This window comes from Argiope bruennichi, chromosome 8 (genome assembly GCF_947563725.1).
Source record: "Argiope bruennichi chromosome 8, qqArgBrue1.1, whole genome shotgun sequence".
NCBI classification, from domain to species: domain Eukaryota; kingdom Metazoa; phylum Arthropoda; class Arachnida; order Araneae; family Araneidae; genus Argiope; species Argiope bruennichi.
In genome coordinates, this window is record NC_079158.1 from 112,757,510 (window position 1) to 112,784,300 (window position 26,791).

The 26,791-nt window shown below is 30.7% G+C and overlaps 1 protein-coding gene and 1 long non-coding RNA gene across 11 annotated transcripts in view; one reads left to right on the forward strand and one right to left on the reverse strand.

The window, feature by feature from the left end:
* LOC129980838 (uncharacterized) lies at positions 1-25,355 on the forward strand. Its single transcript, XR_008785256.1, has 3 exons — positions 1-150; positions 238-505; positions 24,742-25,355. It is a non-coding gene; the product is annotated as an uncharacterized LOC129980838 (long non-coding RNA).
* LOC129980836 (coiled-coil domain-containing protein AGAP005037-like) overlaps positions 1-26,791 on the reverse strand; it is a 1,244,995-nt gene that overhangs the window by 90,356 nt on the left and 1,127,848 nt on the right. The window lies entirely within an intron of this gene.

The window sequence follows — 26,791 nt, forward strand, 5'->3', positions numbered from 1 at the left end:
TGGGCCCGGTGCCCCGAAGGATTCCCTGGAATTGATTTCGGCACAAAACTGTTCTGCGAACAATGAAATGATGCCCCCTTTCACCCCCCGTTCTTTTCTAAGGGGAATAATAGGAAGGCCAATTTCTTCCACCTATTCAACTGGAAGGAGGTATTTTCTTTTATTCTTCTTACGTAAGTTTAATATAAAACACTCTGAAAGTTTTTCTCTTAGTTTTATTCATCGACTTTTTTTTAGGTAGATTCCTAAAGGAAGATTACCTATTTTCATTTCTAAAGGGACATGGTCATAACATTTGAGGCGAAAGTTTAAAAATTAAAAAGAAATGAAGAAATACTTCAACATTTTTCAGTTTAATTTCACAGCATGCACAAATTTCGTAAATTTGGCCTCAGATTCCTATGGATGTTTGAGTGTATTGGTGTTCAACAAAAGAGACAGACGGATCTAGAGTTATGGAATCTGGATAATCACACTTCTGAGAATAAGAAGATGCAAATTGGAGGTTTGTTTGTTTTTTGAAATTTTAATTAGAATTTTAGAAAAATTAAAAATTAATTGGAATTTATGATTTTTTTTCCTTGATTAGGAAAATTTTGTAGCACACTCATTTTTTACACCATCTAAAAATTCAAAAAAAAAAAAAAATTATCATATTTATGATATTAATTTAGTTGCAGCACATTTCCACCTCAAATTTTAATAAAGTTTTTAAAGAATGTTTAAGTAATTTAATATTAATATTTTTTTGTATTGTAATAAAATTCAAATCATTTTCATTTTTATTATAAATATTTGATTTTGATTTTTTTTTCAATTTTGATACTCAAAATAGGAAGATATCATTAATATTTTTTTCTGTCAGACAGATTTCCTTTTCAAATAAGGTTTTAATAAAATTTTAGAAGGTGTTTTTTTATGGTTATTACAGTTAAGATTTAATTTTAAAAGTAAGCACTCACGAATTTTATTTTATAGTTTGTGCATTTTTAAACAATACGGCTCATTTTTTTTCGGAATGAATAAAACTACAATATACCTTTTCAGTCTTGAAGTTTGGGTTTGTCATTGCACTAAAATTTTTTTACTGAATCAATAAACAAAAATTCAATTCAAGATATCAAAATTAGAAATAGAAATAAATTCAATAAAAAAAATTTAACATTGAATGATTTTTTTCTTAACATTTTATGAGACTGTTTCGATTCAACAAGCAAGTTGTTGAATTAATTGAAGCTTAAACATTTTCTGTTTCAGATCAAAGCTTCGATTTTAGATCTAAAATTTAATTATCTAAAAATTAATCTATCGATTTTAGATATCTAAAAATGGGCGAATTATTTGCCTATTAAAATTTGGAAGGATTTAAACTTTTTAATATTAAATGTGATGTATTATATTATAAAAATTTTAAATGTCTGATATTTAATGTTTTTATCTTTTCAGTGTTACATAGATCAAAATGCTCAATTTGAAAAATGAACTTAGAACAAAAAATATGTTAATGTATTTAGTTAAAAAGAAGAAAGTAAATTTATGATCCTTAAAAAATGCATGCAAGCAAAACATAATAGAATTTTTGTGATGGCCTATATGGGTAGAGTTTTGGCAAAGTTCATTTCGTTTTATTTATATTCTTATAACTCATTATACCGAGGGTCGTATAAAAATGTAAAATTCATTATTCATAAGAGCATTTATTGACTCAAAGTACATAATATATAATTTATTTCATTTAGATAATTTTTCTTATTAAGTATATGCTATTAATGGTTTAAAAATTAGATGTTGAATTCAGATTTCAATGCATACACTGTACATATTAATTAATGTTTGCTTTAAATAATACAGAATTATTGAACCATTATCATAAAGAATATTTTAAGAATCACAGAAATCTTCTTGTTTATATTTTTCTAGAAAAAAATCATGAGCCATATTTATTTTATTTGATATAGACACATGCTCAAACTTACACTTTTCTACGTTTAGTTTGAAGTGAGAATTCACTTAGTCTTTTAATTTTCTGCTTCTGTGAAAGTGATAAATATATCAATAAAAATAATATTTTTTTCATGTAAACATAATTTGCTTATGCAGTTTTATTTTTATTATGCCAAATATATTGCTCGGAAATATGCTTAATATATTTTTAAAAATGAATAAAAATTGAAATATATTATACGAGAAAATAAAAGATACCATTAAAGAGATATGTTTTTGTAAATTTTAAGATGTAAAAATCATTTCTATGCTGCAATATTTTCAGAATTTATCGCGGATACATGACAAATCACGGCTTATTTTTTTTATTAATTAAAAATTTAAAAAATCGCTGCGATGTGCACATTTTTATACTTTTAAAGTGTACATGTGTCTAGTTCGGTAATTCAACGTCAAATAAATAATTTAGTAGACTGTCTGTACAGGATAGTCTCGCGCACGCACGCACACACACACACGCGCACGCACACACGATCTAAATTTGATGCCAGTTATTTATTTATCCATAAATACAAGACACTTCGGATATTTAGGCTAAAAATTTATTCCATTTTTTTCGATGGAGACAAAGTCGAAATTCCGGATATCCCGAAATTTTCAAGACGTCTAGAACATAAAACATGAATACGTGCAGAGAATTCGTTTATTTGTTTTTCTATTAAAGAAACAGTGGAGGGAATACTAAACCTATTATTCCCCTTCGGTTATAAGTGAACATCCACATTTCAGCATGCATCTCGCCAATTAACACAGCCGTGCTTATTTTAACCCGAACACGACGCATTCATTGAGAGCTAAGACATGTTTTTTCCTGCTCCACCCCATTCATCATCGCATCTGACAGACGCAGTTAGTCAGAACTCCGCGGGGAAATGAAGGTCTGCGAGGATTCTTGGCTTCCACACTCAATTAGAGAAAAAGAGCTCTGGAAATGCCGAGCCATGATGATGATGGTCTTTTCGCAGGAAACACACTTCTGTGTGGCCCCGGGAAACGTCTTAAGCAACTTAGTTTCCTGGCAAGTGGATGGGACTTGGTACATATTTTGAATTTCATATTTAGTTCCCCTGCTATTTTTGTTATACATAAGAGTGTTGCATATAAAAATAAATGCAGGGTGATCCCAAATTCATGGTACAAATTTTAAGAGTTGGTGCAACATACTATAAAAACATTTATTGTATAGGAATGTATGGCCGCAAGTGATATGAGGAGGCGTAATTATAGGAAAATAAGACATAACTATTGCTTGCCAGCAGACCCCCTCCACACTCTTGCGCATGCGTTAGAATGGATTTAAATCGAAAAAAAACAGGGGTGAAATGAAAGATGAAAGAAGGAGATGTTTACATTTAACAATAAATTGAATTCAGGAAATGAGGTCATCCTCCCCCGTCTCATCCCTTAGTGAGATAGAATCGTCGAAAAGTGGTCGTCTCAGGATGCTGAAACGAACAGTAAATGTTTTTTTAAATAATAAGACTAACTAATAAATAAGATAATAATAGTAATAAGACTAACGTAAGTGGGTTTAACTTAACTTGGAGAGGAGGTAGAGAACAAAGATATGAATAATATTCACATACGAAAGTCAGACCCATTTCTTTAGGAAATAAAAAGGTGTCTAAATTCAACTGAATCAAGATGTTTTATTTCTAACTTCACCATTAATGGAGATATTTGAGTGAAATTTTCAACAGTGGTACATTTATTTACTGTACAGGAATGTACGGACGCAAGTGACGCAAATAAAGAGATGAAAAGCAAGACAAAGCATTTAATGACGGCGTCTTCGGCAAGTGCAATGTTTACAAAAACTATTCAAAACTGCGTCCACAAACAGCGATACATGCCTAACAGCGTCAGAGGAGGAATTGGTGTACATTGCCAAAGATTTCGAGTATTTCACACACACGTGAAGAGGCCGAGGATATTCGATCAACGAGTTTCTCAGCCAAGTCAAATGTATTCGCGTACACAAAATTCTTTGGATGTGCCTATAAAAAGTAATCGAGGCTGTATAAACCAGGAGGCCAAAGGATTTGTTCATCATCCTCACTTCATCGCGCCATAGAACCTTCTATTTTCTTTTCTTTCTATTAATCATGTTTCTCTTTCTTTTCATCACTTCTTTAAAAATGTTTGAGCCTTAGTGCATCACTTGCGATCATAATTCTTATACAATAAATGATTGTTACAATGTCTTGCACCAGACCTTAAAATATATCAGGATAAAGAGGAAAGAAGTCGGATACGATTTAACAAGACGACATCATTTATGCTTTCTCTTAACTAAAACACAAATGAGGTCATGCCATTAGATAGTAGGTGCGAATCACAGGTGAGTCATGCAGTAGCAATGTGCAAAACACCCAACAGCTGCATAAACAAAAATGTTTGCAATATATGTTGATAATAAAGATGATTGTGTAAATGTGTGTTTGTTTATGTGTGAATGTTGGTGCTATACAGCGCACATTTGAACTACAGCTATCCAATTTGGTACATATATCTGCTACTGCATGACTCACCTGTGATTCACACATACTATCTAATGGCATGACCCCATCTGTATTTTTGTATTTTAGTTAAGGCAGAAATGAGTACCTCGATGGCATTGTTTTTAAATTTTAACTAAAACTTAAGTCGAATTTTGCTGCTTATTCGTGATAACTAATAAAAATATTACAGCACGAAAATAATTTTTGCCTCATCTAAAAATTCTAAAAATTACCTTTTCAACAATACCAATTTAATAATAGCACATATTTTTCCTGAATTTTTGCAATATTTCAATATTATATAGATATACCTAACTCCTAACTATACATAACAATTTTTTATGAATTTTATTACATTTCTGAAATGTAATAAAATTCGGATTTCATTGTTTCATCAAATATTAAATTGCTACATTTCCTTCCATTGTAGAAAGAACAAGATTCTACTAAATATCTGTGCAGCAGTAAATATGACGAATAAGTAAGTGAAGTTAAAATGCAGCGAAATTTAGAAGCTATATGAATCATTTACGTGATAGAAGATAAATGATTCACATTGGATTTAGAAGTTAAATGAAGCACATTTACGTTTTTAATAGTTCTATGATGTTATGAGGCAAATCTTCATTAGAAAGGCTTACATACACGATGAACAGAACATATGGAAGGCGATTGAAATAACAGGGTTTCAAGTCAGGTAATTTGACGGAATCATGGACATAAAAGATCTAAATGTTTTAATTGAAATTATAAATAACTCATATCCACGGCAAACCAACTGGTCACCAAAGACTACTAGTATATTATAATGCATAAACCATTTCCTTTTCATCAAAACTTTAAGGAGTAGATTTAGCTACGTTATCGGAAAATTTAATTTTCAGCGAAGGCCGTCTAAATAAAAATTTGCCCTTTTCCAAAAAGAATGACATGAACGTTCACCCACGGACAACGCGGCCCTGCTCTCCAACCATCTAATACTCATTCCAAATCATTGAACAATGCGTTTACTTCCAAATAACAAATTATCTGTCATCTTTCAGCGGCGTCTCGCAGCGTTAACATCCTTTAATAAGCCATTAGCCGTATCCCGGCATCTCGCGAAACATTCCGAAAGATGTTGCCACCAAGAGACACTTTCTCCACAGTCACCCGGAGGTAGGGTGAGGGGTGGGAGCGGAGAAAACACTTTCCAACTTCCCCCTTCAAAACTTCGAAGAACAGGGCACACAACAGATGCTTCACAACATGCTCGCGGCGCCGGCGCGAAAGAATTCCGGAAGACAATAAACCTTTAACTGGATTTAATTTTTCACCGTCCGGAATTCCGGTCACTATGGCGACGGCAGAGGCAGAGAAAAGCTGATGAAGTAATAAGTCATTAACCCGTCTCACACTCTCAAGAAGTTCTTGGGAGGCGCAAACTCAAGGTATACAATCCTCCCCAGAGCCTGGCGGAGGCGAGAAGAATTTTGCTAAATGACATTTATTATAAATACAGAGGCAGCCCCCATCTCTCGGGAGCTGGGATTAAAGGCGGCCTCTTTTCGGAAAATGCCGCTTTTAATGACTATAATTAAAAGATTAACCGTATGGTTAAGAAAAGAAGCTGTTTCAAGTAAGGAGCTTATTTATAATGGAAGGGCCAAGTAAAACCAGTTCGATATCGATATCTCAAAGTATATCTAATGCTTTTTTTTTTCTTTTCATTTTAATATTTTTTAAGGGTAATGCGATGTAGAAAAAGAAACAAGTTGTTAAGTAGGTGGAAGTCTAATTTTTCATGGTATACCAAAAGTGATTATTTCGCCCAGCTAATGGATATTGATAATTAAATTAAAAATAATTCTAAATATCATAGATATGAGTAGTTCTCAGTTTTTTTTTGTTGTTATTTGAAGATCTATAATTATGCCTTTTAAAAGATACATGTCTACGTTCGGGTCAAAATTTTTGAAAAATGTTGTACAATCCTTATATTTTTTAACTTTGCATTAAATAGTTTGAAAAAAAAAATTGTACGAAGCAAATATATATACTAGTCAAATGCCAAAAGCTTTACAGACTAGATTTTCCCCCCTGAATTGAGTTAAGTTATATTAACGTCCCATTTTAAAGCAACCCTAGGGCTATTTTGGGGCAGACCTCGTAATTTTGAACCGCGCTCAGATGACGAGAATGGCACTTGAACTAGCACCCTTTCTTCAATCTTCCGCACCACACCAGCTAGCCCCAGTCCGCTTACACGATGTTTCTTCGGTGGCCCGCAAACGAGGCCTTACCACCAGGTCACCGTGACTTTTTCCTTGAAGAGAGGCATAAAGCAAAAACATTCGAGTTTAGAAGTCAATGAAGTAATGTGTTCAAAATCTTGAACTTAAAAAATTATATATAAGTTTATTCCTAAAGTAGGATATAAACAATATTTCTATCCAATATTTTTGTTGAGATTAAATAGGTGATTAGCATGAAATTTTCAATTTTTTTCGCGTTATGATGCATTAAAACAATTTTTTTTCTAAAAATAAAATAAATAAATAAAAAAAAATATTCCACAATTCAGAAATGGCAGAATATATTGAGAAGATATAATAATTAAAAAAATAAAATAAGCATTTCTATTATTTTCTTGTGTATGAGGTATAGAGAACAAAATCTCCTCGTTTTAGACCTCAATGAGTTCTAAAACTTTGACGATTAAGTAATCATTTTTTTTAAAGAAAATAAAAGATTTCTGTACAATTTTCTTTTTTCTTTTTTGGAAAATATGATTTTCTTACTAGATATATTGAATAAAATTATATTTTAAATCTTTTATAACATACAATGATCAAAAATAGATAAATAAGTGTACTGACTTAAGAAAAAAATTGTCTAATACTTTAGCAGAACTGAAAATTAGTATTAGGAAGTAAATTCATACATTAAAGCGAAACATTTCAATAATTCTCGACTAAACCAAGACCATAAAAGAAAAAATAATGACCAAAGTTCGTTCTTTAAACTCGTATTTTACGGTTAAAGAAATTGGTTTATTGGAAATGTTTTCACTCAGTAAATATTTGTTATACAAAAGAGTTTGTTGGGAAAAGTCACTAATGAGTAAATATTTGTTAAATAAATAAAATTAGTTCTGAAAACAAATGTTTCATTTTTATCATCGTATCTTATTAGATAGAATATAATATTTTTGTATTTGTATAGCAATTTATTAGTAAGATACTGTAAATAAAATAATTTGAACTTCAACTGAAATGATAGCATTATCCCTATTTAAGTATATTTTGTCTTAAATAAAAATAATTCATCCATATTTTACAATCTATAGAAATTCAAATAAATGAATAGAATTTTTTAAAATTTTATTCGAGAATAATATTAAGCAATTGTGGTTTTAAAAAGTCATGTAAAAATTAATTCAATGATTCATTTCTTATTAATTAAAAGCTATCCTTCCAAACGTGGGCATTTTATCTTTAGTGTTACTTTTCTAACGGAATGAAGATATTATAAATATAATATTTTAACTCATTTTGTTTTATTTTTCACTAATAATGTTAAGTTTTGTTTTATTCTTTAAAAATCTTATGTAATTTACTTTGAAACATTAGCTTTTGGCAATGTTCAAAAATCGTTTACCAAAGTCAGCAATTCTACGAAAAATGACGATAATCTCTGTAATTAAATAATTGTTATATGATTTAATTCTTCGTGAAAATAATTATATTATAAATATAATATTTTAATTCATTTTGTTTTATTTTTCACTAATAAATGTTAAGTTTTGTTTAAAAATCTTATGTAATTTACTTTAAAACATTAGCTTTTGGCAATGTTCAAAAATCGTTTGCCAAAGTCAGCAATTCTACGAAAAATGACGATAATCTCTGTAATTAAATAATTGTTATATGATTTAATTCTTCGTGAAAATAATTTGGAGCAACTGATATTCACGTTTTAATGGAAAATACATTGAAGACAATAAGAAAATATTTTTCTTTACTGTTTTTACTTTCCCGTTTATGTAGTATAGATGAAGTAGAGCAATTGTCACAAAATTCGAACTCCACATTTTGGCGAATCCCCAGGTTTCAACTTTCCTGAGTTAGAAAAAAACTTTTTTGGAAAAAGTCCGTTTGTCTGCCTGTGACAAAGATAACTCAAAAATGCTTTGAACTAGATTACTGAAATTTGGTATACGGTCTTTATACTCAGATATTTATCAAATTTTGAATAAAATCTATTCAGAGGAAATCCGTCTGTCCGGCTTTTCGAATATAAGTTCACACAATAATTACAAAACAAAGAAAGCTAGATTGATAAAATTGGGCACACAGATTTAACATTTATAGTGTAGATAGTTGTCAAATTTTGAGCCAAATTCCTCTATGAGTTGACTGTCTGTCTGCCTGTACTTTCTGAAACTTGCAAACGTGATTATTCAAAAGTGCAATGATTTGAAAATATCAAATTTAGTATGGGAGTTTATAAGATCAGTTTTGTATCAAATTTTTGTTTTATACGGTTGAGAAAAATTTGTTTAAAGCATAAATTTTATTTACGGATATTATCAATGCATGCCAGGGATAAATAGCCAAATAACTCGCCAAAGACGACACGATACATTCAATAAAAATGCTAAATTCACGTCAAGAATTAGTATTTCATAATTATTGTAAGCCAATGCCATGTAAGGCGTTTTCTGACATGACAGATTTATTAAAGAGAATGCGAGAACGTTTTGGGGAGATGATTCCTGTTGTTTTATTTAAAGTTTATTTTTACATTAAAAAAAGTGCTTAAAATATTTTTATTCCATTTAATACCGGACACATTATTTAGTAGGTAATAATAAATAACAAATACAGTAAAACTGATATTTTAATTTGAACATATGATTCCCCAAAACCGGAAAACATCTGTTGAGGATGAATAACTTTTAAATGGAATGAGTTTTCTTATTTTGACTGTAACTGTCAAGTTTAAAAAAAAAGACTCTACGGCATTTCAGATTACGCTATTAATTATTCATTACCTGAACCAAAAGGTAAAAATTCTTTCTCGGGAAGAGTAAATACGGCAACACTCAAATATTTTTAGAACTTGTACTACATCAAAAAATTCATGTTCTTTTACTAACGAAATTCTAACTAGCAATGGGCCCGTTGCCAACGCTTCTTGCTCCATTGGGAAGACGGCCAGAATTTTGTAAGTTTTCATCAAGAGATAAGAGAGAACAACTCTGCTCGTGTTGAAAAGATACTTTCAGAATTCTGCAATCTTGCACTCTGGGCCTCAATAAAAATGATGGCCGCCTCCCAATGAAATCATAAAGTTTACATAACAAACTAGACTTAAATAGTGTCATATTTTTTTAATTCATTCACCATATTTATAAACCGTTTACCATTTTGTGTGGGAAAGAAAAGATATGAAATCAATTTATGTCCATGTGATAAACGTCAAATGCATCGTGCCTACTTAATTATAGAATCCAATATACATTCACTAAGAGGAATGTGATGTCACAACACTGTGAAAAACTAGTGACATACGCATTTATATTTGCCATTTAAGTGATGCTTTACGAACAGATTTATTTCATTAAAGTATTCGATTTTAAGGAATCCGACTAGGTTTGACGGGGATTTTTCAAAAAATAAATAAATAAATTATATGATGGTTTTTTTATTAATATAAGGATAAAGTGATGAGTAAAAGTGAAATTATTTAAATATGTATGTAACTTTTAAAGAAAAAAACCTATTATGATAAAAAAAGTTGATGTAATTTTTTTTTGTGACATCACATGTGTGATATATCTTAGAGAGTAACTAATTACTATCTAAGAATAATAATTCAAAAATAAAATTTTTGTGTGTAACATATGAAATTATCTACGACATTTTGGGACTTTTTTTCGAGCAATATATATAGTAAAAAATAATAATAAATCCACTTCTAGAGCATTCAACATCAAGTCCATAGCTCACTACTTCTGCATAACATAACGAGAACTAACTATAAATTTCCTTAAGATAGCTTGATTATTTTTTTAGATATGACGATACTCGCACAGTAGAGTTATGAAATTAAAATGCATTTAAAGTTTTTTAAATGCTTATAAATAAGCATCACTTATATGTCAATAGTTTGCTATAACTTAGCTTCTAATTGGCATAGAGACAAAATAAAGATACCGCTGGAAATATATATATATATTGAAACCTCAAAAATAAAAATAAAAATGCCAGTTTTCACCCAAATTCATGTTTTCAACCTAGTCGGATACCTTAAGGACAATCTACCGATTTGAAGGATGTGTCATGGAGTTCTTGAACTCAAGGTTCTGAACCTCCGGACATAAGAGATGATATGAGTACTGACCTGACATTAAGATGGTTGCGCATTATGAAGGTGACTATCATTAAGTCGAGCAGTAAATTATAAATAATATTTCGAAAAAGAGAATAAAAGATAGAAAAAATAAAAAAATAAAAATAATAAAAGGCAGAATTTAACATAAGGTGCGTTTCGGCGAAATCGGGTGAAAGCAAAAATTAAACATGGATGAGGTGACAAATTTTCTTCACGATCTTTAGAAGCAAATTGTCATGGGATTTGATTTCTTTAATGGTAATGTTATCGCTTTTGTCCAATTTATAAAAAAAATCTTAGATATAACAAGCACTTATAGGTGTATTTTCTTCAAGACAATCGATGGCCAGGTCTAAAATTGTGCTTTTTTATAGAAAAAGAATATTTAAAATGTCATTACTGAGCTTTCATTACATTAATACATGAACTAAATTTCATTTCGTTAATTTTTTAAAAATTTAAAATACCAGTCTACTTATTAAAAAATATTGTATTAACTCTGCTTCAGAGGACAGAGGATTTGTATAATTTTTCTTTTTTTTGACAAACCACAGCATGTTACTAATTTGCCGAACCGTCCCTTTTTGCAATCTTTAGAATGTTGAGATTTTCTCGACAGTCGTCCAAATATGCGATGCGTAGGTGATTAGAGACCGGAACATGGTTTTATAGTTCATCAGAACATTTATTGATTCAAATTACAGAAAGCATATTTATTTACTTTATTTAGAATGTATATGCCTTTTACTGAAATTTTAGAAATAAGCTGTTAGGTCCTCATTAGAATGTTTGTTCTGCATATATTGTTAACTATGTTTGCTTTAAATAAATCTAAATTTTAGAATTAATGATATATATATAATATAAAGAATATATCACATTTCATATTTATTTCATTTCACTAAGACATTCGCTGAACACTTCTAGCTTCTTCATCTTCACACACTTTCCTAGGCTTAATTTCCAGAAAGACTTAATTTGAGCTTTTGTCAACTTGATGGCAACATGTTGTTTAAAACTAATTTTTCGCATGCTGGTAGATTTTTAATTTGTGCGAAGTAAATTGTTGGGATATATAAATACACATTTTAAATTTATTTAAAATAAGAATTTAACTTATATGTTAAAACATTGCTAACATGGGAAAAATAATTTTTTTAAACTTTAAGAAGATGTAAAAATCATTTTTGAGCTGTAATATTTTCGAATGTCATCATGGAAAACTCCAAAAATTCGCTTCATTTTTTAATTAATTAAAATTTATTATCTAAGATATATATATATTCCAAATTTGATAATTCTAAGTCAAACGGTGTAGCATGTGGAACGGCAGCACCCCACATTCATCTATATTATTAGAAGAGAATTTTTTTTTTATGAAAGTCTTGTAATTTTAGCAAGGCTGAGGTCTTTGCGAATGTAGTTATTTTTGACAAACCACAGCATGTGACTAATTTGCCTAACCGTCACATTTTTCAATCTTTCGAGTGTTGGGATTGGGTTTTCTCCATAATCATCCAAATATGTGATTAATTTTGTTGTTATATTATTTAAAGATAAAGTGCTTATTCAGAATGACGGAAAAGTAAGCGTATCGTTAATCCATGTTATCGGTTTATCTACAGACAAGTAGAAGTAAAGTCTGAAAATTGAAATCTTAAAAAGTAATATTTCTAAATTTCAAATTTTAAATGATTTTGTAGTTTCAAATGGTTCGCATTAGAACCAAAATCTGAAGGAACATTTCGGGACATTATTGTATAAACGTTTTTAAGAGATTATTCGTAAGTAAATTGGACGTTCTATTATATATTTATAAGCAAATTGGACCGCCTACTCTTGCGTTCAAATTAAAAATATTAAAGAGAGCAAAAAATAAATAAATAAACAGATTTTTTCAACTAATCATTAATTTAATACTTATTCTTTCGGTAACAATTCATTTTATTATACTTTCAACTTTGTGACATTGCCATGCTTTGTTTTTGATGTAGAATTATTGTTTCTTCATATATCTGTCACAAAGTACATGTCTCAATACAGATAAAAACCATTTATAGATATCAAATTGCTTTCTTTAAAATGAACTTCTGAAAGGATACAAAAGACAAACAAAGATAGGAATATTCTTTTCAGAATCATAGATAATTAATTATGCGAAACAGGACAGAAATATATATTTACCCGTGAAAAAAATAGAACTCAAAGTTTGCTTACATATCTTCGGACACAAAATATGTGTGTGTTATATCAATACCTTTATTAAAGTTTTATTTAATAAAAGAATGGATTATGGATAATGTTTTGGATAATATACCGATATAAAGCTCTTAATTTTAGAAACTTTTAGTTAAAAAATAGTTCGTAAATACATGCAACTGAAACGTTGCTTTAAAAAGGAAATTTCAAAACCACAGTATCCATGACAGAAAAGCAAAGAATACATTTAGAAATATTATATATATATATATATACTTCCAGGTAAATGAAAATGCACATTATTTGTTGATCAAATTCATTTGCTTTTATTCTAAATCAAATATGGTGAATTAAAATCGAAAAACTTTAAACTATTAAAAACACCCAAATCATAAATTATTTGGCAAATGAATTTATATTCTATTAATTTTAGGAACTTTTCATAAGTCTAATTAAATGTACCAGCATGGAATTCGGAAATAAATTCATATTATTACGAATCTTTTTTTGTTCTTCACACTTGCATGCAAATGATTCGAAAACTATATGAACATAAAGAGTAAACTATTTTTAAAGAGCTAATTTATCTGCTGTAAAAACAAGTAACAAAATTACATATTTCTCACTATACATTTTGAAGAATTTCTTTTATTTCATTTCGGTTTTATAAAATTGAATTTTGAATCAATTGAATTAGAGCTTATTTAAAAATTTACAGAGAATGTTCAATGACCGAATACTATATTCGAACGACCGTTTTCCAATAAGGAATACAAAATTTAAAAATGGCTTTATAATTTAAAATTCATTTTTACTAAGAAGTCCACAGTAAAGAATCAATCTAAAAGCATTTTCAACAATGAGATTAAAAAATAAATGTCAGGCACTTTTTAATAATAATACAACACAGATTTCCCTTAAGAAATATATGGTCAAAATAAGAGCTCTTAGCATCATACGATCTTATTAAAGAAGTATTCAATATTTAACCGAGTCATTTCTTGACAGACGATAATTAACTCTCTTGAAAAGAATTAAACGAAGTTTAAATTCACGTTAAATGGAAAGAGCTTTTTGACACGAGCATTAAATAATCATTTGAAAGAGTTTACATCTACAGCTAAGTCAAATGTTAAGCCTTATTTTCTTAAATCAATAAATCTACCATCTTAAAACTGTTTTGAATGATGTTATTGAAGAATTAATATCGATTTAGCTTCATTTGAATACAAATTCATTTCAAATGTGTAATTTTAACCTGAAAAATATAAAATGGAGATATTAAAAATAACAGCAAACTCCAAGAGCTTCAGATACGAGTTGAAAATCGAGAGAGCTCTCAGCATAGTTTTTTCGAAAAAATTTTGCATAAAGATGTAAAGGACAAAAATATAATTACTTAAATTTTAAGTAATTACAAATTCTAGATTTCCATGAAGAAAAATACTTTAAAAATATTATTATATTTCACTCTGTAACTATATATTATTACTAATTATAAATAATATATTTAAACGTTTTACGAAATTATTTATGCATATAATGTATTTTTACGATTATTGTTCGATTTTTCAATAGTTAGTTTCAATAGTTCAATAGTTAGCTTTAATGTTTTGTCATCAGAAGTTAAAGCCGGCATCCTGGCATAGGGGTAGCGCATCTTCCCAGTGATCTGGGCGTCCCGGGTTCGAATCCCGGTTCGGGCATGGTTGTTCTTCATCTGTGTTATATCTGTGAGGTGTTTTAATGTGCCCCCCCCCCCTGTAAAAATGGGTTGTGCAAGCGAATGTGTGAGTTTCATCTTCATATGAGCTAGAAGTCAGACTTCTGCCCTCGGGTGCTCAGGGGTCTTTACCCTCAGAAGCTACTGCACCCCCTTTACGTGGTAACGCGGACACGACATCATCATCATCAGAAGTTAAAAAAAATCTAAGAAATGAAGCTAGGTTGACTGCTGCGGAATACTTCTATTATTTCAATATTTTAAACAGTTAAAATTAATACACGATGTCCTGAAAAAGAAATCAATACTTTTATTTGATGCAACTGAAATACAGATGTAAACATCATTTCCACAATATTTTAAACAGTTAAAATTAATACGATGTCTTGCAAATATATATATATATATATATATATATATATATATATATATATATATATATATATATATATATATATATATATATATATATATTTATCTGATGCAGCTGAAATACAGAGGTAAATAAATGTAATACTTAGAATGCATAAAACAATTGATTTGTTGAAGTATTGTGTTGTGTGGATAAATAAATACTATAAATTATCAGCATGAGTCTTCTCTAGAAACTTTCTCTCTCACTCCCTAATGGAGTTGATATTTTCCATACTCTCTACAATAAAAACTGGGTAATCCAAGAGCTCCGATTTTTATTTCTAGGGTCTCATACATAAGAATTTTGTGCTCTCGTAGTAATTGACACCATTTTGAATTGTGGCCATCATTCAAATGAAATATAATTTTATTTACAAATACAATTACAATATTTAAGCAATAATTAGCAAAATCACCAACCAAATTTTATTTATTTCAGTCATAGCATTTTTGAGTTACAGCTTTTACATGTTTGTGAATGTATATACAGACAGACGGTCAATCATTTGATGGAGCTCATTCAAAACATGCTAAAGATTTACAGTTTAGATATTAAAAGTTGTACAACTCGTTTCGCATTTATGTCATCGCGCTTCCATGCATGAGGAAATACAAAGCAACAGATGGTCAATCCCTTCATGGATTTAGTTCAGAATCAGTGACTTTCTATAAATACTAAACATGTCTATTCAGTTAGCTCTTTGATTTGTAGTTGATATGTTCGTTTGTATAGTTAGTTAGCCATACTCCCTGTGAATGAACTTCTTTCAAAATTCAACAGAAATTCAGGATGGAGATTTTCAAAAGTCTAGCAGAAAGTGTTTGTGAGTTATTGTGGTCACAGTCATACATTATTTCATTTTTGTTTTTTTAATTTTTTGTATATGAAATATAGAGAAGGTATTGCAATCGTGAAACAATTCGAACGCAAGAATTTGAGGAATCATCATGTTTCTGACCACCGTGAGTTCGAAAAACCCATTTTTGGAATACCTCCGTATGTCTGTCTATCTATGACAAAGATAACTAAAAAACGCATTGAGCTAGACGGTTGAAATTTGGTATATGACCTTTACACCTCATTTGCAGATTTCTATTAAATGTCAACAAAATCTACTCAGAGGAAGTCCGGCTGTCCAACAGTTCGAATATAAGTTAACACGATAACTACAAAATGAAAAGGGCTAGATACATAAAATTTGGTACACAGATGTAACATCTAAATCGCAGACACCTGTCAAAATTTGAACCAAATACAAATAAGGGTTGAACATCTGTCTGTCTATGCTTTCAAAAACACATAAGTGCCATAATTCGAAAACGCATTGATTTCAACATATCAAATTTGGTACAGGATTTTGCGACTACAAGTGCAGTTTTGTGTCAAATTTTTGTTTCATTCGGGTGGTAAAAACGCCTCTAAAACGCAAATTCATCTTTGTTAAAGAGTATATGAGAAATTTTTTTAAACTATTCCCTCTCGTTCAACCTTGGCTAGACAAGAAGAAGAATCTGAAACCTGAAGATTCTTGAAAATCACAAGTTTGAATTTCCTGGCAGTAATTTCTCTTAGTATAACCTCGTACACGGAATGTAAAAATGTAATTACATCCACATCTCTCATAAATGGCAAACCAACAAACGGGGAAAAAATTGCAGAAAACTGCAAAATATTTTCATAGCAGATCGAAGAAAATTGATAGAATAATTTCGGTTACTCCGTACAATGCATAATCTGATGAATTACAGCCTGAGAAAATAACTAAATGTTCCGCAAAGATTTAGTATTGCTAAACAAGAAACGTTATGATTAACAAGATTCCAGACTTTTTCAAAAATAAATCAAAAACGATATTTTTCCTTGTATTGCTTGAAGATGAATGAAGTTAGTTATCTACAGTGCTTAACTGGAGGGTTGATAAAATTCAAAGCATTTCGCGAAGTCCGTAAAAATATCGTCTCAGACAAAAAAATCGTACATCGAAGATAAATGAAACTTGTATTAGCATTTTGCGAGAATGAATAATTCAGTACGATTCCAGAAAAATCGAATTTAGTTCCTATTTCCATCCGTAGCTCAATTTCCAGAAACATTTCCTGAAAAACCAGGGAAAAAATTGCTGTTCCGTAAAAATACGCGAATCGTTAACTAGACAAGTATCGAAATAAATGATAGGAACAAGATTTTATCGCGAGTGTAGCCTATTTTAATTCAAGAGTACTACATCGATGATCGTTCTACTTTAAGAAAAAGGAAGGAACAGATATACCTTTCAAAAGCAACGAGGTTGGTAAAAAAATGGAAGTCAGAGAAAAAAAAATGAAAGAAGGAAAGAAAGAAAAGCGGAAAAAAGAATGAAAGAGGCTCTCTGGCGTAATGGACTTTCGTCGGAAAGAGAATCGGCAAGAAAGTTTCTCGAAAAAGATACATTCCAGAATGACAAGAACAAGTCACGTGTCTGTCTGTTCTATTTTTTATACACACGTCGGGAAAACACGAACATGGTTTCACTTCAGTTGGAATTGATCCTCTTCCACCACTTTCTTGGTTTTTGAACATAGTTTGTTAAATCATTATTTTGGGTGAAGGATTTTTAATTAATATTGTATTTTAAAACTACACTACTGTTACATGTGGGTGAACCTCGTCATTCAGAAAAATGGTCAGATGACAAGTCTGACAACTGAGATGACACGTGCATAGTTTCACTTCAGTCAGAGCTGATACCTTATCACCTCTTTCCAGGTACTTGAATGTAGTTTGTTAAATAATTATATTGGTTGAAGGAGTTTTAGTTAATGTTGTATTTTGAAGCCATATTATGGTTATATGTGGGTGAATCTCATCATTCTGAACAGTAGTCAGATGACAAAGCTGACACCCGAGTCGGCATTCGCCTCCTGAAATTCTCACACACTATGATCCATTGTGAAGACGTTTTAGTCAGAAAGATTCAACGATTCATTATATTCCATATAGTACATGTAGGACTTCATTCCATCATTGAAGTAGAGAATTTCTGCTCTAATCACATAGGCGATAATTCTGTCATTTCCTGTACGATGAGTATACTGATTCATCATACAAGAAATCCAAGACATCTTTCAGGCTGCATAGACACTATATTAATACATGAAACTGTAGCAATACATGCAAGACTCCATTATGTTGTTGAACTGATCAATCTCTAATATAATCTCTTGGGTAACTTCTCTGTTTCTCTATCATAATCTGTTACTTCATGTGTGATATATATACTGACTGTTAATGAAGATCAACAAGAATAGCAATCTTACCTTCAGATTAGAGAAATATCAGATCTTCTCTTCAATTTTCTTTAAATATTTGGAAAGGACTTCCTTGATCTTTTGTTGAAATTCCCAATACAAGAGAATATTTGAGTTCTTTAGTTCATAGCGATCCATTTGCACCAAGACCACATAAATGGAACAGTTTAGACAGAATTAAGTCTTGAACATGGAAACTTCTTTCTCTTTCCAGCTTTGGATAGAGTTCGTTGCGTTTCGTTGCTTCATAACCCTTACTTCCATAGCCCGTGTTGCCATAGATGTATAAGTAAAGTATATGCACTATACTTTACATTGTGGGAAAGCAAAGATCTATTGGCGTGTTTGGGGAACAGTGGTTGCTTGAATTTTTCGATAAAATGTCGGTTCTGACATCAAAGACCAGCGAAGGAATAGATGATAATATGCACATCATGGGGATGACGCTACAGGTGGGAGCCCGAAAGAAATAAGTGGCTAAATACGATTTTAGCCAATGTCAAATGATAAGACTTTGAGAACAATGGAAGCCTTTAATACATTATGGGAACATGGGTTAACAAGTCAATGAAAATGCGTCAATAAAACAAAGGTAAAAAAGAATGCGCCGAGCTCAACGGATCATGGGGATGAGGTGTTGAGAGCGTTTTTTTACAACTCTTCATTACTCCGAAATCTGCTCTAAGTTTCGTAATCTCTATCCTCTGAGCAAATAAGTCAACTGTCTGAAGTCGAAGATCAACCACCAGCTCGTCAGAGACACGCTATAGAATATAAGTAATGGTCATCTTTGCTATCGTCAAAAGTGATTTGGATAAATTTAGTCATTAACATCGTTTCTGTTATTTTAAGGAGGTAATAAAATTTAAAAGAGAAAATATATTGGGATTGGACAGTATAATTGTTGCGCTGAGCATTAGAACGAAACAAACCACCATTTCCGCTTAGTCAAGCAAGGCATCGTATTTCAATTAACAATGAAAGATAATATTTTTAAAAATGCTGCTAGGAGATTTAAATGCCTATAATCTAGTCTAGGTTTGAAAAAGAATGTAATAACGTCCATCTTTATTTGATGCCTCAATTAACAATGAAATTAACAAAATTTTCTAATATACTTAAAAACAAAGTTGGATTGCACTAATACCTATCCAGAATAAATGACTCTTTCAGCTGCCCGTTAATATGAATGAAAAATACATAACTTGACAGTTGCTGTTGACAAAGTCTTAAGAGCTTCATACTTCACGATAATCATTTCTATCATAAGTGGGATTAATATTTGATTTTAAAAATGCCACAGGTGTCTTGTGGTTGAATTTTAGATTTTGCAGGTGTCATAAGAAAGTGCAGTTAGATCATTTAAACCATAACATGAATATTATTATTTAGGATAAATGACTACGTTAAAAAATCATTTTTTTGTACAAAATTTTGATTTTTTAAAAAATGTAATATTTTTAATGTTTAAACAGGTTTCTTTATACAAGGGGAGTTCGAATGAAAAAGTACGAAACGACATTGTGGGTATAAATGAAGACTTTATTCAAAGTATACACTATAGACCTGAGCACAAGGATCCCATTAATTAGCGAGCCGAGGGATTCTTTGTTCCCAGAATTCCTGTCGCCGTGACGAGACCCAATCCTTCAAAGCGTCCTCGAGTTCACCATGCAAATTGAAGCGTTTCCCTTACAGATGTTTTTTCAGGGGACCAAACACATGAAAATCATAAGGCGACATGTCCGGGATGTAGGGTTGATAGTCGAGCTGCTTCCACTTGAACTTGGCCAGTTCCGCGTGTGTGACCCGGGAGACGTGTGGACGTGCGTTATCATGGAGCAGATCCATATCCTCTGTGAGTAGCCTCGGTCTTTTGTTCTTGATGGAACTGCATGGTCTTCGGAGTGTCTCACAGTACACATCGGAGTTAATGGTTCTTCGGTACTCGAGGAATTCATCAAGTAGCAGATCTGGGACGTCAATTGGACGGCGCTCTTTATAAGAGCCTCTGCACTCTCCTGCGCATGCGGGCGCCGTGTATGCTCCAATCTACGCCGGAGACTCCAATCGCATGGAGCTAGATGTCTCTCTACGTTCTCCCATAGTGGCAGAGGCAAATTTGTTAACGATTACATATTGTTACGACGTTACGAACCTTTTCATTTGAACACCCCTTGTAAAAAGAATTAGAATTTTGTTTCTAAGTCAATTTTTTGAGAAGTTACACTGATTTTTATATTTGCCTTTACATGCGTCTTAATGCTATTTTCCGTCTTCAAATACTATTTCCTCAGATAAAGAATATGATAGAATTTCCTCACGAAAATCTCATACATTAAAATCTAATCCATATTTTAGTTCAAATTAGGCATGATAATTTTTCAATATATTCTGTAGTTCCTGAACTACAGAATAAGTAATCTAATCATTTAGAAATATATTTATAGTTGTTTTAGTGTTTCACAATGTGAAAAAAAAAATTGAAAATTTCGTGTTATTTAATAGCCAGACACCAATATTTAATGAATGAATAAAAATACAGTTTATATTTTAGTTCAGAAACTAGGTATTATATTTCTTAAGCTACCTGCAAAATATTAAGCAAATCATTTGATAAATTAATAAACTAGAAATTTTTGCTTTATACCTGTTTTTAGTCAAAAAGGATACATTTTTTCAATTTTTTAAATAAACGTTTGTTACTGAACTGGTATATATCAGTTTTTATGTTGCTTTAATATTTTTTATGTAAATATTTAAAAATATAAGTATATTAGAACGTTTTTCAAATAATTCATCCCGAATGTAATCACATATTTTAAAAAAACAAACCAGTAAAATTATAAACTATTTTTCAACAACAACAAAAAGTTAGAAAACTCAAATAAATAAGCTTTAAATTTTACTTTAAAAATTTATTAATTGATAACATTTCCAAACGCGCATTGGAAAGAATTTTGTCGAATGAAAGGGGGAAAAGAAGAAGAAAAAGGAATTTTATTCATTAATACTTCTAAAATTTTAAATACAACTCTCAAAATAGTTTGTAAGAATTTGTAAATGCGTTCATTTTGAATTATATGAAACAATACTCTCTAAAATATGAATATCAATTCGTAATTAAAGTAAATAAATAATATATTGTCTAAAATAAATATGACAACCAATTAATGAGAAATGAAAAAAATCACTAACCTAAATAAAAACATTCAATAAATGTTTAAAATTAGAAAAAAAAACCATAACACGAAAATTATACAGCAAATTACAATTTTACAATCAGATTGTATAAATAATTTTTGATCAGAGAAGAAAATTTAGCTAAAAGATATGAAATTAACAGAGTTCCATTCTTAATATATTCCGGATAAAGTTTTATAAAAATTATTCATAAAACTAACGAATACGTTAATTAAGAAATACTACATTCAAAAAGAAAACAAGTAGTAGAAAATATATCATGATGGTATGAAAAACTTTAAGTAAGCTACATTAAATATGCTTGTTAAATACAACCAATCAAAAAAACCAATTTAGATTTTGCAGAATCCAGAAAAACAATTTTTCGCTTTCATTTAAGGTTCTAGCAAAGGAAAGAAGGTCTAGCAATTATCTTTCAAAATAAAACGGAAAAAAGGAACGTTAAAAGTATATTTGATTTTTTATAATCAAAAGACACAGAACAGTAACTTTCGCCAGCCCAAAATTAAGTCTTTATTTAAAAGAAAAATTCATTTACTTCAGTATTCTCAGATTCAGTTTGCTAAACATATTTCTTTCTGAAAAAAAAAAGAAAAAGAAACCTTTCTAATTTTAATTTTCATTAGAACAAAGATGAAATACGATAAATAGAGCCGATTTCTTATTAAGGATTGATTTATTTTTAGCATTTTCATTTACAGTTAAATTATTTTGTAACTTCAGTAAATGAAGTTTATAAGCTGATAATCGATAAACTATTTAAGGAATTGTAATTTTCAATATTCAGGATGAAAGAAAAGTCGAAAAAAATTTATTTGTCTTAAATTTCTTCGACGATTGAAGGCTTTACAAAATATTGGAATAATTTTATAAAATGAATAAATTTTAAATTACAAGATTTCGCAATTCCTGTTCACAATAAATTAAATATTTGGTTTAAAAGATAAATAGAATTAGAAATAAATAGAATTGCAAATAAATAGATTAGAGTTATAAATTTTAGACTAATGTAGTGTGGGATAATTTAATATAAAGAAAATAATAAATTATTCTATAAACCAGAATAAGAGAAATCATTATATATTATTACATATTATATTAGGTGTTTGCATGTATTTTAATCAGCGACATCTATTGGTAAACATGCGAAATATCTATATAAACAGCGATGGTTTTGGGTTTGAAAATTTACTATTACTTCATTGTTATCATTTTGAAAGTTTTTCATTTAACATTATTGAGTTATTCAGTGTATAAAGACCCCAATCATGGAACACTCCAAACTGCATCTTCGACATTCAATGCTTTTATTTTTGTTTGTTTGATTTGAAGAAATCTGCTGCTGAAGTCCATAAGACACTTTTAGAAACTTATGGTGATGCTGCTCCAATTGTAGGTTTTGGTTTCAACGATTTAAGAATGGTGATTTTGATGTCAATGACAAAGAATGGTGTGGAGGACTAAAAAAATTCGAGGACAATCAACTGCAAGACTTAATGGACGAAGATGAGAAAAAGTTGTAGAAAATGATAGAAAATAGTTTGATTGATATATATTGTACTAATTTTTCTTAATAAATGCCTTTTTAAAATGAAAAAAAAAATGATCAAAATACATGCAAGCCCTTAATATAATATAAAGAAATAGATAGTGAAATATAGATGTAATAATTTCATTATGGTCGCGTTCATAAAATTATTTTCTCCGATCTTAAATTCCAACATAAAAAGTACTATAATATCTTAGTTATAAGGGATGCTTTTATAACTGAGGCCATGCCTTTCCCAGATGTAATAACGGTCACTCTGAGCAGCACAAGCGATATTCTAGCTGTAGTCCGAGTGTCACTTCCAAAACTTGAAATCCCATTCTAAACTGTTAAAATGTCGTGAGCTTGCTTTTTTAGCCCATTTTCTGCTTCATATTCTTATGGGTAAAGCAGCGCTTATGTTTCTCTCCAATGGTTATGGCTCGGATTTACTGATAATGATATCAAAAACTACAAGTAAGTTTTCTCTTTAATCATTAAGGAGTTACGGTTTTTTTAAAAAAAATAGAATTATGTTTTTTTAAATGAAATTACAGCTTTTTTTCAATAACTGCAATTTCCACCAAGAGACTTTACAGGACAAAATCCGTTTAGCTAACGTTATATTATCTGCATGTATTACAATACCATTCTGTGTATACGTCTCATGTTCCAAAAAGAGCCCCTTGTTTAAAAATTAAGATTATGGATATATACTTATTTATATATGGGAATGCGTGGAAAAGGTGTACTGGAATTACACTGAAAGTTTCCTAGTTAAATTCTTGGAAAAATTTACAGTCAATATTAGCCCTAGAGAAATAACTAGCATGTGGCCTTCGATATAGATGCTAAGAAGTGGGGGGGGGGGAAGCAGAAATGAGTTTTTAGTTTAGTTACATTGACATCTTTTCCCACAGAAACATAAGGATTATTTTGGAATGGCCTTGTGCAACATTTGTGAAATTTAAACCATGAGCAGATGTCGAAGATGGTATCTGAACCAGAAATCAATCTCAAAACTTCCGCGGAACGCCAACAAGAGAGGTTATAGCCATGAAGGATTTGAAAGATAACAATAACATGACAATTCATCAGTGGAATCGGGTTTCGAACTTGAAGCCCTCCAATCCCAAATTAGGGTCTTCCAACAACAGGGCATCGCGACCCGCACCAAAACCGGAAACAATATGCATGCATATGAATAGTATAGATAAAAATAAAACATTAAAAGCGGCGTATTCATTTAAATCTTATATGTAACGATCATACAAATAAAAATAATGTAATTTACCAATAGTGGTATATATACCATAATTTAATATGCGGCCAATAAATAGACATTTAATAAATTTATTTTGAAAATCACATTTAACCAAGAAATCAGTGTGCGTCTATTTTACCAAACATCGATCAACCCTTAAAATCAACATCAGTTCTTTAACCTCGCACTCTTTCACCAGCAACATTTTCTTAAGTTAAGATTAGACAATTTATTTCAGAAACAAACTCCACCTGATGAAAAAAGTGAGGTTCCTGCCAAGTGGAGCACGGCAAGAGAGCGGCTGTCTGCTATTTCGCCGAACCGTGAACGAATCTTCAGATTTCGAGCGCCTCTTGAGGGATGGATGTCATTTTTGTTCGCCCCTTTTATCTGCCGGCTAAAAATACAGCCAACGAGGCGGTTGAAGAGCGCTCCAGGCGAGAGGCATCTTGACGTGCAACAAGATAGCGTCCTTTATATTCAGAAAAGCTTTCTTATCGGTCCTGTCTATTCTGCCTGGATTCCGAAAAACGGAACAAAAAGCACCACGAAGAATATTGGATGTGTGGTTGGTTCGGTGTCTTGAGCATCATTTTGGATTCTTCCAGGTCGATGTTCGAAGGAAATAAGATTTATTAAGTGTGAAGAAATGTTCTCTTTGAACTGTTGCAGTGAAATTTTTAATCCATTAAAATTAATACCCGAAATAAAAAAAATAGTCTAGCTAGATGTAGTAGTTTTCTGGCAATCCTGTCTTTAAATCCTTTTTATGATTTGCTTATGCTCTAGTGCGACGCAATGTCAATTGCATTCAGCAGACACAGAGACTTCGAATTTATAAATACAACTGTATTTTCGCCCTATATGATTCATAAGAGAAAAAATATATCACATTTTTTGCTTGGCATTGATAATGACTGTCAGTCTGTTAGTTCATTAAAAAAATATTAGAATTAACTTGTAATTTATCATATTATCAACCAGGAGAAGATAATTCTGTAATATGTTTAACAGGATTGAACCGATTCTTATTCAACTTAATTTTATAGTGACAGTTAGGGCGATTAAATGTTTAGAATGTAAGAGCATCAAGGAGAATCAATCATTGTCAAATATACCTGGCTAATTTAATTTGCAGATGGAAAAAGGTTTAAACAATGTCTAGTTGGATATTGTTACAAAATTTTTCTTCTACAAATACCGCTAATCAATAGCAACACATTTAATCGCTAGTTCAGCAGCTTGCTTGCTTGCTGTTTAATCCTTTCCAATTTCTTATTTTGTCGGCGACTCCGACTGCTCTCACACACGACTTTTTTGACGATCCACACAACTTCTTCGCAGCTTCAGATTGCCCGTCTTTTATAGTTCCGGGAGGCGGGGCTAGAATCTTCCAGACCAGTCAGGACCTATCTGAGTGTATCTTGGTTCCTACTGGAGGGTCGTGAAACTTCTCAAACTTTCCAGTATGATCCATTTAGTCGCCAAACTCGTCGCCAAGTCGTCAAGCTCATCACGCACAGGACAGATCTTACAAAGGTTTTAACGGTTTTTCCAGGATGACACTATTTGTGCCGGGTAGCAAAATTACAGATTTGTAACAATATAAATAAAAAAGATCAGTCATATTTGTCATTTAAAAGAAATATCTAGCAGACTGATACAAATTAATGAGAATTTCGTACATCAGGCAATAGCAAAAAATTATACTTCCTAATTTGTATAATTGACGTAAGTCATGTTACATTTTAAACGTTGGGTTAAATTTAGAATATCTAAAAATGTTAAAATAATTATTAAAACCATTTAATCAATCTCTTGTTAAAACCAAATAATCAATCTCTTGTTAAAACCAAATAATCAATCTCCAATTACTGGCCCGATTTTTCTGATTCTTATTTTATACGAAAGCTCATAACTTCGATGTATATCATTAATGATCGTCTTTCTTTACTATCCACCATTTCTTGAGATAAGTCTTAAAAATATTACTTCACTAAATATTCTGTATGGGGAATCTACCAATTGTTGTCTGCTCTTCATCATACTCCCTTTTCAAGAAACATGAAATTAAACTTTGACTGAGATTACAGCCTCAACAACTGCACTAATTCGACAATTTTATTTGCCACTTAATAAACATCGATAATAATCTGGAATGCCGTGTGCTTACTGGCAGCATAATATAAAATAAAAGTTTCTCTTGTAGAGATAAGATGCAGCAGCTTGTAAAGGTTGAAAAAAGAGAGGCAGAGAACTTCCGGGATGGAAAGATTTATCTATGAAAA